General features: G+C 45.5%; 1 protein-coding gene and 1 pseudogene across 6 annotated transcripts in view; one reads left to right on the forward strand and one right to left on the reverse strand.

Moving 5' to 3' along the window:
- The window catches only part of ATP11C (ATPase phospholipid transporting 11C), a 172,102-nt gene that overhangs the window by 125,800 nt on the left and 29,235 nt on the right, over positions 1-17,067 (reverse strand). The gene's annotated exons all lie outside the window — the stretch shown is intronic.
- LOC122478147 lies at positions 11,401-11,500 on the forward strand (annotated as a pseudogene).

Raw genomic sequence — 17,067 nt, forward strand, 5'->3', positions numbered from 1 at the left:
CAGTCTGTGAGATTGAGCCCCGTGTCGGGTTCTGTGCTGACGAGGAGTCTGCTTGGGATTCTCTCTCCCTCTCTCTCTGTCCCTACCCTGCTCATGCTCTCTCTCTCTCTCAAAATGAATAAATATTTTTAAAATGCTTAACCGCATATAATACTTTGCAATTAACAACAACACTGATTATTGACTGCCAATCAATTTTGTCTCAATCACATCTATCCTAGTTATGTAAGATACAAATGAAAGAGACAGACCCTAGATGAAATCACTGTTATTAATTTTAAGGATAAAAATTGATCTAAATTTTGTGCTACTAATAAAGTACACTTTAGTCCCTGCTTGGCTGACACAACTTGAGTGCTTTAAGACAATCCAAGGAATTAAAATCCAGGTGTGACATCTTTAAACAACTAAAAATGGATTTTGTCCACAATAACTTTCGAAACAACAACTGCATCTGAAATGAGCAACAGTAAACTTGATGTAAACGAAGACTCACCAAAACACCGGGTAAAAATCCAACTTTATAACAGTTCCTATAATCTACCAAATACTCCCCCCCCCCCCCCCGGTAGGTTTCGCGTGGTTCTTTTTTTTCTTTAACTTTTTAAAAAGTTTATTTATTTATTCTGAGAGAGACCGTGACTGCGCGAGCAGGGGAGGGGCAGAGAGAGACAGAGAGACAGAGAATCCCAAGCAGGCTCTGCACTACCAGTGTAGAGCCTGACGCGGGGCTCGCACCCATGAAGCAGTAAGATCATGACCTGAGCTGAACCACGAGTCTGATGGTCAACCGACTGAGCCACCCAGGCGCCCTTCACGCGGTTCTATCGTACTGCCCGCCGATCTGCTCTACAATTTTCAAAGAAATTTGTACTTTCAGGATTTTCCCAGAAAAGACAAGGAAGAGAGGGTGGGGTGGGGTAACTGTTATCTTCCAATGCTTGAAATGAGGTATTATACCCCCTGTAAGCACACAATTCAGTCTTCTACGTAGTAGTTACTTCTGGACAATTCACTTAACAAACTGATGGGGGGAAACAGTGACGTGGGGCTGCCGCGAAAAAGTGGGGCTTGCGCTTCAGAATCAGCACTTTTAGCACAGAATGCTTTGCCTTGTCCAAAGCATCCCCAGATATACAACCTAATTATTTAAAGTTACTGAGCATAATGGATTTTTTAGTCTGATGCAGCAATTTGCATGAATTCATGTGACCAGAAATGTGTTTATTTTCCAAAGAAAATGACCTCCCAAGAGGAAAGGAAACCACCCAGCCAGAGGGCCTGTTTTTCTTTTCAACACAGCTTTCTCATCTCCAAGTTGCCAAATATTAATCTCTGTCTAGTTTTATATAGTGGAGCGGACCTCAAGTGCTTTAAGAGATATGGTCACATGTTGTTTAAGGCATGCGAAATTCTTTTTAAAACGTCTATGGCTTTTTATTTCCACACCGAGTACATGTTTGTAAATCTGGGTTTGATGCGTAGTTTTTTTTTTTTCTTCCTAAAAAAATCACTAGCGTGACTATAGAGATTAACATAAAAGTTGGCTGGCTCCATCATAAAGACAGAAAGTAGAGCGGTGGCTGATAGGCGTTAGAGGAAAGGGAGAATGGTGGATTATTATTTAATTAGTACAGTTTTGCAAGATGAAAAGAATTCTGCAAATGGATGGTGGCGACTATTGCAAAACAGTACGAACGCACTTAATGCCACAAAACTGTACACGTACAAGTAGTTAAGGGGCGCCTGGGTGGCTCAGTCCGTTGAGCGTCCAACTCCGGCTCCGGTCACGCTCTCGCGGTCCGTGGGTTCGAGCCCCACATCGGGCTCTGTGTTGACAGCTCCGAGCCTGGAGCCTGCTGCGGATTCTGTGTCTCCCTCTCTCTGTACCCCTCCTCTGTTCATGATCTCCCTCAAAAATAAACATTAAAACAGTAGTTAACATGGTACTTTTCGTCTGTTATGTGTACCACAGTTAAAAGTGGTTTTACAAAACTAAACTGCCTTCTTTCGGAAGCATCATTACCAAAAAAAGTCGACTGTCTCCAAGGACACTGGGGTTAGAGTGCCGCCCACCCCCCCCCCATGAGTCCTGAACCACGGATTACTACGATTCCAATCCTCGAGCCCGAGGGCCAGGAAGATCAGAAATACAGAGCTGACGGCAACAGCTGTGTGCAAGAACTCCCAGCTCTGCCTCAAACTACCGACTTGGACGAGTCGTCTGAACTCTGTCCTTCAGTTTCCTTGCCTGTAAAATATGGAAAATGACAGTACTTCAACCTCACCAGGTGTTTCTGAAGATTTACTGAGAGAATACCGGTGGAGCACCCACGACGCTCGGTTGATTTCCCCCAAATGAAGAGAGAGGCATTCGTGCCCGTCTTAGCAACGGTGTTAAGAGGACAAGTGGAGGTGTGTCACTGTATGCCGCCGCTCAGGGCCAGGCCTTCTCCACAGTGGCTGACCGATTACAGGGATCTGGGGGCTCTGGGCTGAATCCAGGTTTTCTCAAAGGATGCTTCTGAAACGGTCAGCAAGAGACTCCCCGGGGAACCTGGTCAAAATGCAGAGCCCTCTGTCCGGAGCCAAAAACCCAGTGAATCCCAATCTCTGGGGGTGAGGCCTGGGAATCACAACCATACCCGTCTCTAATCGGACTAAATGAGGGGAAGGGGAAACCAAAGGGGGTCTGGCTCTGCAGTAAGGCTTCCTCATTTCTCCCGCTCTGATTAACTTTACTAGCAGATGGTACATGGATCTTGACATCTATTTCCATGACCAGCCAAACGTCTTGTCTAATTTAATTTTTCTTCCTCCTCCTCCTCCTCCTCCTCATCTCGTTCTTTGATGGAAAAGCATACCAGCCAAATTTAGGACTCAATCCTCTCGCTATCATATCACTTTCATTACCAAATGTCACGTCCTCAGAATAAAATCGCACAGACTTAGGTGACTAGAACGTCTGTCCATCTCTAGGATCTGCCTCGCTTCTCGTCTGGCCACCAGAGTTCTGGTATTTATTGCTCTTCTCACGCTCTTTAGCCAAGGAAAGAAAAGGACCTTTGAAGGACCTTCCTCAGGGTAAACAAGATAACAGCCCGGGGATTCTTTTGAGAACAATGACAATAATCCTGGAGGAGTATTAAGGTGAAGAGCGCCCCGGCCTTTGGGGAAGTGTGGAATTTTCTTAGGAGGCAGGAGGACAAGGTTGTAAAATGAAAAAGGAAAGGTCACAGGTTGGCTCTGAAAAGCCCTTCTCGGAGAAGTGCTTCTAGCTCATTCTTCCCGTCCGGTGACCTGCAGCCTTACACGTTTTCCCTGACAAGAAAACACCGTGTTTCATCCACAGTATCAGGAACTGAGCCAAACTCTCCCCATCGGCCACGAAATCCTCCTCTAGTGCTTGGGCTCTAACAGCAAGTAGGGTAGTCTGGGAAAACAAACAACAGCAACAGCACGTAACCTTGAACTCCCATCCGCAGCTTGCTAGAAAAAGTTTTGATAAAGAATCAACCGGAAGAAAATGCCACAGTCGCTTTTCTAACGAGAAGAAGACCAACCAAAGCGGTGGGTCGTTTTCCTCAAATGGCGACATGGAAGTGATCTGAGGGAAAACCGTGATCTCCAGAAGCAGGCTCCGGGCCACACCGAGGTGTTCACGAAGCAGCACGTGAGGCAGAGAGCGTGTAGTTCCGGTGCCTACACCACGGATTTCTTCCGAAGGAGAAACCTAAAGCCGCGAGCGGTAACACGCTGGCATCCCGAGCTTTCCGGCAGGAACAGTAACACTACCTACCTCCAAGGGTCTGGGAGAGGGCTCCAGGAGGTAACCGTGTGCGGAGCACTTTCAACAGCCCCTGGCACTTGCTAGGAGAACTGAAAAAAGTCAGCCGCTGTTACTGGTGTCAGCTTTAAGCGAAAGTGACACGCAATAGAAGTCTGGCACAGCCACACCTTCCGGATGCGGCTTGGCGATTTACTGGGATGGAAGGGTGACTTTAAAAGCCAAACTGCAGTAAGAGAGCTCTTCAAAATGCACAAGAAGTGCCAGCAGGTGGGCACTGACCCATCTGTGGCCATACGAACAAGAGGAAGAAAGATAAAACACTGACGCTCCCATACACATGCCACATGGGACCAGGCGGCGCGCATCTGTGTTTGTCTCTGCCCACCCGCCAGTGCCCAGCGAGGGCTGAGGTGCCACGGCTGCTGTCCCGGACCCGATCCCTCCAGGCTCCCTGGTCTGGGTGTCCGTGAGGCCCGTGGCTCCAGTGTGCTATCAACTAGTGAACCATTCCTGCGCCGGAAGGCACTCTTCCCCGTCATCGCTTCCTTAATTGTTTACGCTTGGATTTCCTTTTAGCGCCTCAAAGGGAAGTTAAGAAATAGCAATTAACGTTGATGACGGACATCATCCTAAAAAGGCACAGTGTCTCACCTGGCCAAGCACAGGCTGCATCATCCGTGGATCTCAGCAACCTCATCTTAGCAACCTCTGAGGCGGCAGCCACGGGCTAAATAATACATGTGGCCGAGACGACCCATGGGGCGACACGAGAGCCATCTCCTTCCTGGTGGCTCAGCGAGCAGCACTGACCAGGCCGCCGCCCATTAGCCACGAGATACACGTCCCTGCCGGCCGGAGAACCCACCGGGCCCTGAACGGGAGCAGTCTGGGAAAGGGGAATAGAGTCAAAGAGCTGACTAGAATCCAGGGAGACCTTGAGTAACACGCTTCCACAAATAATCCATACGCCGCAGATGCCTTTGCAAAAACCCAGTGTGTTGCAGCCGGGGACACAAATGTTTTCTTAACGAGAGGGGACGCAGAATGGTAACCGGACCAAGAGTGTTACGTTTCCAGTTGGGCTCCTTGGGTCCGAACCCTAAGCTCCACCTGGGGTTAAGGCTTTATGACTTGAACTTGTTTAACTTCTCTAAATTTCAGCTTCTGGTGAAAACATGGAGGGGTCAGGAAATAATGCAGGGACAGGCCTTAGCACAAGGCACACAGTGGACACTCAATAATTACTAGCCGTTACCACGAAAACCATAAAAATGGCGTGTAGGTTGTCAGAAGAGCCCACAAAGGCCTGTTTGACCAATAATGCGGGCAGAAGAGCAAACGTTAATAGAGGGGAGAGAAAAAAAACCCCAGTAAAACCAGATACTGGAAATATTAGTTACTAACAAAATAAAATCCACTTTAAACAAAATGTGTGTGAAACAGGGATACTTAAGGAAGAGCAAGCTTGATCACAATAAAGTGTATGATTTCTGTGTCAATTCTGAAGAAACCCTGACACCCTGAAAGAGCTTCAAAGGTCGACTGCATAGGTTCAGTCATTCAACAAACATTTATTAAACATTTACTATATATATATAGCAAAGTGAGGGACCAGAGACTACGGTAAATGCTAAAAACAGACGCATGTGTAAAATGCTGCAGTGGGGTAGAGCACAGGGGTGGAAGAGATTCATTCTGTCCCAGGTATGTCAGAGACGGGAGACCCAGGACGGCTTCATGCAAGAAATGACATGTGAGTTAGGCCCAGTACTTCCTCAGGGAATGGGGAAAAGGCCACTCCAGAAAGGGGGAACAGCAGGAGCAAATGCCTGCAGGTATCCGGCAAGTACCTAGAGGCATCTGAGTTACCTGGGAGCCGGCGAAGAATCCAGTATGGCCGGACTAGGGTACTGAGGAAAGCACCAGTTGTGGACAGGAGGCTCCATGCTAAGCTCAAGAAAACATGAGGGAGTTTCAGCTCCCTCGGGCTTTAACACAGAGGTAAGTGAACAGGGCAAGACTGATGTTTTGAAAAGGCACCCTCGTGATACAGAACCGCAAAAAAAATAACTACCCTGAAAGTCAGGGTAGGAGTTATTCTGGATGAGGGCAGGTTGATGATTGGGATAAGGCACCTGGAGGGACTTCTGGGGTAGCTCTCAATGTCCTGTTTTTTGATCTGGATGGAGAGTGTAAGTATGCTTGCCTTGAGATACTATAGTAAGCTACATATTTTTTGTTTGGTGTTTTGAATCCTTGCGGAATTTTATAATAAAAAAAAAAGCTGAAAAAGAAAACACCCTCTTGTGACACTGTGGTCAGACTGGGGAAAAGAGGGAACTGGAAGGAAGATCAGGAAAGAAGTTCTTGCCTCTCAAGAAAAGATGATGAGGGCCAGGGCAAGGACATTGGGAGCGAGAAGGAGATAAACCCGTTCGAGAAGCATCTTACCAGCTGACTGCCAGAGGCTTAGAGGAGAAGAGCTAAGTGAGTTCAGATGGGAACATACTGATACCTTTGAGACTTCAAATACTACTTTCCCTCTTTTTAAATTTATGGCTTTCCTTTGCCTTGGGGCATTTATCGATAGTAATATTCTATTCTCTGTTCAAGTCCTAATTCAGTTCAAGTCCTATTTTTGGCTTTCAAGTAGAGAAGACGGGAGTGGTTCTCGATGTAATGTCAAGACTTGGGAAGAAAGGAGGAAGATGGTCAAGAGAGATGTGTATAAGCACATAGAAAGGGGAAGCTCGCTGGTGAAATTAAAAACTGTTAGTGAAAGAGGTACACGGATAACGTCGCAAGCGAACTCTTCCACTGACATGGAAAAGATACGTAAGGCAAAGGCTATGAGGTCAAAGCCTCCCAACCCGACCACCAAACATCAGGGAAAGGAAGGCATCATGCAACCATCGTATTCTCACATGTCTGGGTCTCGTTAGTTATACGTTCCCTGAAGAATTAGAATCGAAGTTTGAAGGTGAGAGAGACGGGTCGATGAGAAAGAGAAGAAGGTATTCCACACCAGGTCAGAGCACAGTTGAAGAGCAAGTGGGTTTGCAGGTGCATAAGCCAAAATGAACGGTCTCCGCGTGAGACAAGAGCTGGGTATCGGCAACGGTGTTTGATTCGTTACAGAACGAGCGTGACAGCCCAGGTCCCTAGAGCCCCAGGCCGCCCACCGTATCACAGAACAGGCACTCGCCAAATGCAGGAAGAACCAACTTGGAGAATCCGCACAGAAAAACAGTACCCCTTTACCCTCAGACCCCTGCTTCTACTGCAGAAGGATGACAAAACCTAGCTACCACTTGCGGGATAAATACTCTGTGTCAAGCACCGTCTAAGCCCTTAGCATGAATTACCTGGGGGAACCCGAACAGCAGGCCCATGGTGGAGGCGCCATTATCCATTCCCACCTCAAGAAGAAGCAGCCTGCCTCCCTCCAGGTGGGAACTCCGGAGAAACAGGACAGGAGGGACACTGCACAGGACAGACGTGGACCTGGGCGAAGAGGGGCACCTGCTTCGTACGTGGTCGCGCCTCAGGTCACGGGTAGAAGACGACGCAGGGATAAGGGCCTAAATCTCTAGCCGCTGCCACAGTGACTCCGTGGGACCCTGTCATCAGCACGTCTCTGTCCTCCGGCAACACGTGCCGGCGGCAGGCAGGCAGCGGTACTGAGATTTGGAATCCCGGCCAGCGCTCTGTTTCTTTCCATCGAAAATATGACCAGCATCTGGCAGTCGGCAAGCGGCAAGGGTCTCCGCGAATCCATACATCACGGACCGGAGTGTCAGAGCCGGTCCAATTCCATTCCAGAATTACAGTTCAGCTGCAGCGAATACTAAATACACAGGAGCCATTAGGTGGGACTTTGAAATCCCTCTGCTCGGTGGAAATTTCTATTCTGGTGGTGGTTGTAGGAGACTTGATCTTTATCGCACTTTTCCTGGCAGCAGTAAAATTCCATTTCCATCAACTCCGTTTCCTCTCAGGAAAGAAGTCTCTCAGGAAATATTCAAAACATTGTTCTCAACAAAGTTCTCAAATATGAATCATTTTCAAGTGCCAGGAAGACACTCCTTCCCCCACTGTCTTGCATCATAATATACTCTCCCCCAAATGACGGGCTTTGGACAAGATATTTGCAAAAACAAGGCAGAAACAGAATAGGGTCTTCGTTCTTTCCCCAATATGGCTTTGCTCAAGCAGTTCACTCTGCCTGGACGAGCTTCAAAGAGCTTCTCCTTTGATCTGCGTAGCCAAGTGCTACCAATTCAGCCATTCATTCAACAAATACTTCCTGAGCACCTGGGTTTTTTTTTGGTCCCGTAATAGATGGCAGGGATTCCAATAAGCGTATTAGGAATTAAGTGGGCGGAAGTTAGGGGACGGTCATTGTAGGCCGTGGGACCATCATGTGACATGCTGAAAATTTCCTTCACCAAGTTTCCCAGAAAGAGGAGGGAACATTTAAAGCTGGCCTTTTCGGGACAAGTAGGAGGAAGTCAACGGAAGAAGAAAGGCATTAACGGAGGCCAAGAGGAAGGCCTCCGACTGAGCGGCTGCCTCAGAAATCCATTCTAATGTTTGCGTTGAGGCCCTATTTCCCACGGGCTGCACCTGACCAACGAGTGAGTGCGGCAGGGACAGGGCTCCACAGACCTGGATTACCCAAAGGCTTTCCCGAACCTTCCTTCCACTGCGCGGCAGCCTAGAAAGCTTCTCTGCCTGAGCTGCTCTTCTCTTCACTAGGGGTCAGACTTGCATCATGGACTAATGGCACTCCCATCCCTCCCGCCTCCCCATCGTCTCTCACGCGGGCGGTGGTTTCCCTTAATAAGATCCTTGCCAGTTTCATCCTAAATTCCTGCTTCTCAGAGGACCCCACACTAACACAGCATTCTCCGGAGGGCCCGGCAGGAGTAAAACACTCAGAGGCAAGAAAACCCATGGCGCGTTCTGAGCACTGCAAGGACCGGTGTGTGCCCGGAGCTCGCCTTGGAGGTGTGGGTACAGGGGGAGGAGAACCTGGGCCAAATCAGAGAAGGCTTTGTAGGTCTGAGAAGAACCTTGGACGGGGTCCTCGGAGAGACAGGCAACCACCAGCAAGTTTCAATCAGGGAAAGGGTACGTGTTTTCTAAAGACTGTTCTCCTGGCAGCCCGGAGGACGGACTGGGGTAACCATAATATGGAGGCACCTCCGCGTACACGTCCATCCGGTCGGCCAGCTTGTGAGGTCCTTCTGAGTAGAATCATACGGCTTGTGTTCATCTCAGTGCCCCTGTAATGACCAGACTACTGTTTAGCACAAAAGTAGCTACTCAAGAGGCCCTACACCGAAGCTATCAGGCTCGGCCTCACCTCACCGCCCAACGTTTCAAATTCAACCACCTTCCAAAAGTTCGGTGACCAGCCTCTGAACATTCCTGCTCAGGCACTGGAACTCTGTCTAGCCAATCTAGAAAAAGAAAGTTACAGGCGTGAAGAACGGTAGACGTTACTCCCCAAACTGTATCTTCAAACTGTATCTTCCGCTAATTAGTTAGCTCGTGAGCTCTCTTTGAAGCTGGGAATCTAATCACATTTGTTGATACTAATTGTAAGGACAAAGGTCATTAGGTATTTAGTTTCGGAATGTTTACCAGGTCAATGAAGTTTAGAGTCACAACAGGCTCAAGGCCCAGAGGTCTTATGCAAAGAACACGGAACAAAAATCAGAAGTGGGTTCTGGACACTGGTGCAATTATCTAATGGTGATCTTTGGGGAAACACATTGCTAAGGTTCTATTTCTTACATCATAAAGTAGAAAGAAGACCTACCTGAGTTGGTAAGGGGAAAACTGAACCAGAAGATGTGGTCAGTGTGCTCTGAAATACTGTACTGTCACTTAATTTGTTAGGACGGTGGATCTCAAGTGAGTTCTTACTCCCCCACGCCCCAAACAAATCTAAGGGCAGGAGCAGTCTGTTGGAGACGGTGAATATGCACATTACCCTGACCGTGGCGATGACTTCGGGGGTGTATGCATATGTTCAGAACTCCTCACACTGGAGACGTGCAATATATACAGTATTTTGTTAACAATCGCGCTTCAGTCAACCTGTTTAAAAAAGACTAGTGATTACCAATTCTGATTTACAACACCACCAAGCAGTGCTGTGATATTCTCCAAAAATTCTCAAAATACAACAGATTTTCCTTTACTTTCATCTGTCACACAGCACTTTTAGTTGGAAGGGTACTGCTAGGAAATCAAATAATAATGAGAATCAGTTCCCAGAAGCGACGGACTGCTGGAGCCAACAGCCTTCCTGAGGTCCTGGGCACTGAAAGGTCCTTTGATGATGGCCTGACGCCCTTTCTCAGACTCAGCCATTTTTCTCATTGCTGCCTCCCTGACTTGACTGATGAAAACACAGCTCTCTCCGGCCCTACTTGGGATAATCAAAACCACCTTACTGAAAAAGGAATCCGTTACCTTCGAACAGTCTGAAATGCTTTCTGGAAGTTAGGGAAGTGAGTTTCAGTGACTCAGAAACTGTCATATCTGCATGGGCCAGGGTTCTAAAGCTAGCTATCAGTGACCGGCTGCCCATGTAAAATGAGAAAATGGCATCTCCAGTCCTGCTGGCCGAGACCATCACTTCTAGACCACACGAGGATAGACACAGAAGCGTGCACGCACTCATTTCCAGAGCCCAAGGCATTCGGCAGGATCTTTTAAGCCTTCCAGATTTGCAAGATGATTCAGTAAGTTGGTATTGTTTGGATTGAGGAAGGAGGTCGGTAAAAAGTAGAGGAAATTAGGTCCGTTTTTATAGAAAGGAACTTGCTCTAGGCTATTTTGGTAAAACAACTAAACTACAAAATCATCCTAAGTCTTATCTGGCATTTTCCAAACCCAAATCAATTATCTCCAGGTATAAAGTGCATTTCATGGTAAAAAAAAAAAAAAAAATCAATAATAATGACAGTAATGGACACCACTGTATTGAGCACGTGCTATGTGCGAGGCACTTTACGAAAATCATCTGTATTCCTCACAACAACCTGTGCTAAGTCTATATTTCAGGCTTAAAGAATGAGTCTCAGAGAGATATATGTGCCACGAATCAAGCAAATGGCAGAGCTGAGATATAAACTAAGATATCTAAAAGCCCAGATCTTCAAACGGCAATAAAAGGCGGTAGAACATTTCTCCCTGGGGCTCCTGGCTCAGTCACAAGAGCATGTAACTCTTGATCCCCGGGTCATGAGTTCGAGCCCCACTCGTTGGGTGTAGGGCTTACTTAAGGTAAATAAGAACATTTTTCCCTTTCCTAATCTCAATCAATCTCTCTCTCACACTCCCTCGTCCCTGTCCGCCCCCTCCTGCCCCCAACACCTCCCACACACACATGCACTACCAGAGAGAAGCAATACAATCTAGTGGGCTGATATGGGTTTTACCAAACAAACCTACATTTAAGTTCTGACCATGTCATTTACTAGCTGCAAGACTTCAATGGTGCAAATTATTTCCTAGACCTCAATTTCCCATTAAAGAGGATTAAATAAATGTACGCACTGCTTAGTACAAAGACACTCACTCTATTTGTTTTAATTTCCCTTAATAAAGATGGAAGTGATTCTGGTGACCCTTAAAACACACATATGATTAAGGAATTGCCAACAACTTCATGGCACCTGACCATGGTTGTTATCTATAAAATATAAGAGAATAGTATACAACGGTCACGTGGGAGTTAGTCTAGGAATGCAAGTTCAACATTCAGAACTCAAGCAATGCCAGCGATAATATCAACAAAGGAAGAAAATCCATACATCTATATAGACTCAGAAAAAGTATGACATTTGCTCAACAGCCATTCATGATTTTTTTAAATATTCAATGAACTAGAAATAAAAAAGGGAACTTCCTCGGCCTGACAGAGAGCATCTACGAAAAAGCACCTATAGCTAACTCATACTTAATGGTGGAAAGACTGAATGGTTTCCCCCCATGAGACCAGGAATAATGCAGGGGAACCACACTTACCACGTGTACTCAACATCATACTGGACACAAGTTCTAACTAATGCCGTAAGGCACAGAAAAAAATTAAAGGTAGATAAAATTGGAGAGGAGAAATAAAACTGTCTTTATTCACAGAAAACATAATAATCTAAGTAGAAAATCCAAAAGAATCTATAAACAACTACTAGACGTAGTAACTTTAGCAAGGTTGGAAAATAGCCGATCAGTATACAAAACTCAATTTTGTTTTTATATACAACAGTGAATAACTGGGGACTGAAATTTTTAAGCACCATCTGCTGTATAGCACCAATAAAATATGCAATACTCTGGGATCGATATAACAAAGTACTTTAAGATTTATTATGTTGAAAACTACAGAAAACACTGGTGAAAGAATCAATAATTAGAGAGATATGTATTCATGGATCAGAGGACTCAATATCATCAATATTGCAATTCTCTCCCAAATTCATCAATAGATTCATTTCAACCCCAATTCAGTATTCAATTCAATGCTCAATAAAATCTAAGCAAGTTTCCTTTTTAAGAGATTTACAAGGTGGAAGAAAAAAAAAAGAAACTTACAAGGTGATCTAAAAGTTATATGGAAAAACAAATAATCTAGGACAACCAAAGCAATTTGAAAAAGAAAAATCTGGAGGGCTCAAGCTCACTAATTTCAGGACTTACTATAAAGCTACAAACTTCTCAAAACAGTGAGATATTGGCAAAAGAATAAACACACAGATCAATGGAGCAGAGTGGACAGTCCAGAAATTGATCCACACATAATACAGTCAATTGATTTTTGACAAAAATGCCAATTTAATTCGATTGACAGAGGATAGTCTTTTAGTCTTTCAATAAATGACAATGGAATGATGGGGCATATTTATATTTCAGTGAACCGCAACTCAAACCTCTCTCAAAACATATAACTTGAAATTCATCACAGACTGAAATTGTAAACCCTAAAGCTAAAAAAACTTCTAGAAAAAAATAGGGGTAAATCTTCATGAACCTTGTACTGCCAGTAGGAATCAAAAACAGTACAGTTTGACAATTTGTTATAGAGTTAAATACACACTTATTAGCAAACTCAGGGATGCCACTCCTCCATATTTACTTAAGAGAAATAGGGCTAGATATCCACACGAAAACTCGAATATAAATGCCTATAGCAACTTTATTCATAATCACAAAAACTTAAATGACCCCAATGTCCATCACGGTGAATGGACAAACAAATTTTGGCACGTTCGTATAATAGAATTCTACTCGGCAATAAAAGGTGGCAACCTATGGATAAATGCAACAACACGGATGACTCAAAAGCATTATGTTAAGCGAAATAAGCCAAACTCAAAAGACCACACGTTATGATTGCGTTTATATGAAATTCTACAGAACTGTTATAGAGACAGAAATAAGAGTGGCTGCCAGGGGTTGGTCATATAGGGAGGGGACTGATTACAAAGGAGCATGAGGACTATTCTGGGTGACAGACAATTCTATCATCTTGACTTCAGTGGTGACACAAATATAAAATTGTCAAAATTCATAGATTTGTAAATAGCTAAAAAGAGTGAATTTTATTGTATGTCAATTACACCTCAATATACCAGAAAAACAAAAACAAAAATGCATACCGCCTCAGAAATGGCCATCTATTTTAGGCAGAGATCTACAACTAATCAGAATGGAAAGTGCTGAGTTTTGATCATAAGTTTAATGGACATCATAAGTTAAAGGGCAGAAGAAAGACAGGGAAGACTGACAAAGTTCACGACAGTTTTGTCTGTGTGTCTTTCACTGCTCACTGATATAGTTGTATAAAAAAGGGCTCCGGCAAGAAAGTGATAAATGCATAATTTAGGACCAAAATACCCCATTTGCTATTTATTTGAAATAAATCACGTTAAAATGATAAATGGCCACCGACTGTCCTTACCAACTACCTGAGTTTGTAGATGACTCATTTAAAACAACTGCTTGAGGAGACAGGAATGTTAAAGTACTCATTTTCTTCACTTTACAACTCTTCCAATTGACAAGAGCAGGGAAGAGGCATTTTCATTCTATGCCATTTGTCTTGATTGGAGTTTTTTACACACACAGTAGAAGCTTATCTTGGCAGCAGAGTCTGCGGGGTGCAAGAAGGTGAAGAGGTGCTCAAAACCCCCAAAGGGCCCTTCTCCCTGTTTGGCAGGCTATTTGGTGACCGTCACAGGCAGGTGTCTAATAGCGTATTAACTAGTGTGCACGGTCCTGGGTTGGCAGGGAGCCTACTGTCAGCACAGCGGTAGGAGTCTTTTAAGTGGCAGTCTCAGCGCCCAAGGGAGACCCGAAGTGAAAAGTAAACTACAGAAGACTTGCCTTCAGGAGCGCCTGGGTGGCTCAGTCGGTTAAGCGTCCGACTTCGGCTCAGGTCATGATCCCACAACTCATGGGTTCGAGCCCCGCGTCAGGTTCTGTGCGGACAGCTCTGAGCCTAGAGCCTGCTTCGGATTCTGTGCCTCCCCCTCTCTCTCAAAAGTAAACATGAAAAAAATCTTACAAGAAAAAAAAAAAGAAGATCATGACTTGCCTTCATTTGTTCAGTCGCTTGTTCGTCTAGCAAATATTTTATTGTCTGCCCATTCTGGGATGGGCTCTGGTAAGGCTGAAGATGGAGAGAAATTCCGGGTCTTGAGTAGCTTACAGCCCTGCTGGTGGGCAGTGGTAGGGGCGTATGAAGGTTCAGTAGCAGCCAATGGCCCAGAGTGCCCCTTAATGGAAGAGGAAGAGTTTTGATTTACTCCTCCTTGTGCACCATTTTCTATCCGCTCTCGGTGCCCCCGAGTTCACCAAGAAGACAGAACTGACAGTCATTCCAGGTAGCAGGAGCAGCATATACAACAGAAATGTGAGTAAGCGTGATACAGCCAGGAAAATGCACGAAGTTCTGGGGCAGAGGGCCTGGCGAAAATGGTGTAGAAGACCAGAGAGGTAGGCATGAAGCAGAAAGGTTGAGGGCTTTCGTGAGTTGTGTCTAAGAGTTAGATGTCAGTTTGCGGGGGAGTCAATGTGAAGCCTGTTAACAGAGGAGTAACAAACCAAGACTGCATTTAGAAAGATGATATTCCAAGGGCAAGTCAGGGATCGACAGGCAGAAAGCAGAGGCAGAGGAGTTCCCCCTTTCTTTTCTGGGTGGTTGAAAAACTGGTGGTGGACCAGAAAGATGATGTCAACTGAGGCAGCAGAAAGAGCCCTTTCGCAAATCAAACCCTCAGCCATGCAGAAGAGATCACACACACACACACACACACACACACACACACACACACAGTGCCTGGCTGACCGTAGATGTTTAGTAACTGTGTGGACTGACTGAATGAGCACAATAAATAAATGAATGCATTCACATTTTGGGCCCAAGAAACCAGTAGAGAACCGTTGTAAAATGCCATTGGTTTTGGAAGTTGATAAGCTACTCGTTACACAGAAAGTTGAACTGGGTATCTTTAGAAATCTCTTCCAACGTGAAGATTTTATGATGCAAGGCCGCTCCCCTGTGAAAGTGAAGTAGTGGCAGGAAAGGGGCTGGCGATGTGAGATGTTCTAAAGAAAGCCAAAAAAACTGATCCCATTACAAATGTCAAGGGGTGAGTTTGCCACATCAGGAAAAAACAAACAAAGACAGCTAAAAGTTGACAGATGTTTTAAATAAAGGCCCTAGGAAAAGGAAACAACCGATCGTCGTAACTAAGCTTCTGAAGGCAGGCAGTGTGGTACACATCAGGAGCCTCCATGTTAGAGGGAAGGAATATCAGGTGGTTGGAGGTAGACCCAGAAGCAGGGTCTAGAAGAAATGCAAGTAGGCAAGAGTGCATAATTAGAAAAGGAGAGTAGGCGGCAACAGGCAGAGGTCCACGTGGGTGAGCGGTGAGCACCAGGGTACTGAGCGAGGAGAAAGCAGACAGAAGATCAGAACGGGAAGAATCTGGTAAAAAGCAATCAGTCAGTAAGCACCAACATCACCAATAACCAGCAAAGTCCCAATGACAGGCATGGGTCTAGGCAAAGCTCAAGTTCCCAGGAGGCCTGGCTAAAAGAAAGCATCCTTCCTAACCTTGGGGAAATCGGGGTATCAACCACTGTACCAGATTAAGGACTTCACAGTGGAGAAACAGAACAGGGCCCAGTTTCTGGCACAGAAATACAAGGCCAGCCTCAATCACAAGGAACTAAGCAAGAGGAGCCTTAAAAAAACCTAAGCACATGACGTCAGAATGAGACTAGCAGACACGCTGACCTACGCAGCTTAAGGTTCCTGAAATTCTCCCCAACTTAGAACAGGCTGGGGCCCAAAGCCGGGTTCATGGTTGACCTGCCCCAGCTCTGTCCACTGTTAAGACATGGAAGTCAGCAGGCCCTCAGAGCCCTCCCAACATCAGAAGCATGAGGCAAGACCATGAGCAGGAAAGAATGCCAATGAGAGAGAGAGAGAGAGAGAGACAGTCTGTCACATGGGAAGGACCAGGGAAGAGTAATACAGAATTCTGCTTACAGAGATCTCTTCTCTGTCCACTTTCCCCACCGACCACCACACTTCCCTAATCCAGAAGACGTTTCTTAAAAAGCTCTATGGCCCACAGGTATTACCCGGAAATCTACTCATTTTTATATGTGTGGCCATACCTAGAAAAAATAATTAGTAGGCATCAGTCCCTTGGTCAAGAGCCATGTCCCCAGCTACATACACAACCTTTGGTGGGAAGATCAGATTCCCAGTACATTTTTTTCCTAAGGTACCATCTCATGATCATGTATGATCATAAACATGTAATGGAGGGGGCAGCCCATATTGCTTTTCGTATTTCCCATTCTGAACCACAGACTTCTATGTTCCTAAGGGGTTTAAACAACGCTCTGGACTATCCACTCTCACTGTACAGACGGAAGTCTGAGGAACACTGAGGAAAGTTACATAAAAAAAAAAAACAACCCTCCAAAATGACACAAGAAACTAGCGGCAGAGCCAGCAATAAATCCCTGATGTCTTTGCTCCTTCCATGTTTGTAGTGTCAACAAATCTGGTAGAGATGCCAGTCATTAAAAAGTGTAATGGAGCTAAACACATTCGCTTCTGGTTTTTAACCCTTCCCACGGAGCTCACGCAGAGCCCAACAGAAAATCTCTTTCCATCTGCACAGACGTTCTTTGATACGTGACAGGATGGAAACCCACCAGAGGTGACGCCATTTAGA

This window comes from Prionailurus bengalensis, chromosome X (genome assembly GCF_016509475.1).
Source record: "Prionailurus bengalensis isolate Pbe53 chromosome X, Fcat_Pben_1.1_paternal_pri, whole genome shotgun sequence".
NCBI classification, from domain to species: domain Eukaryota; kingdom Metazoa; phylum Chordata; class Mammalia; order Carnivora; family Felidae; genus Prionailurus; species Prionailurus bengalensis.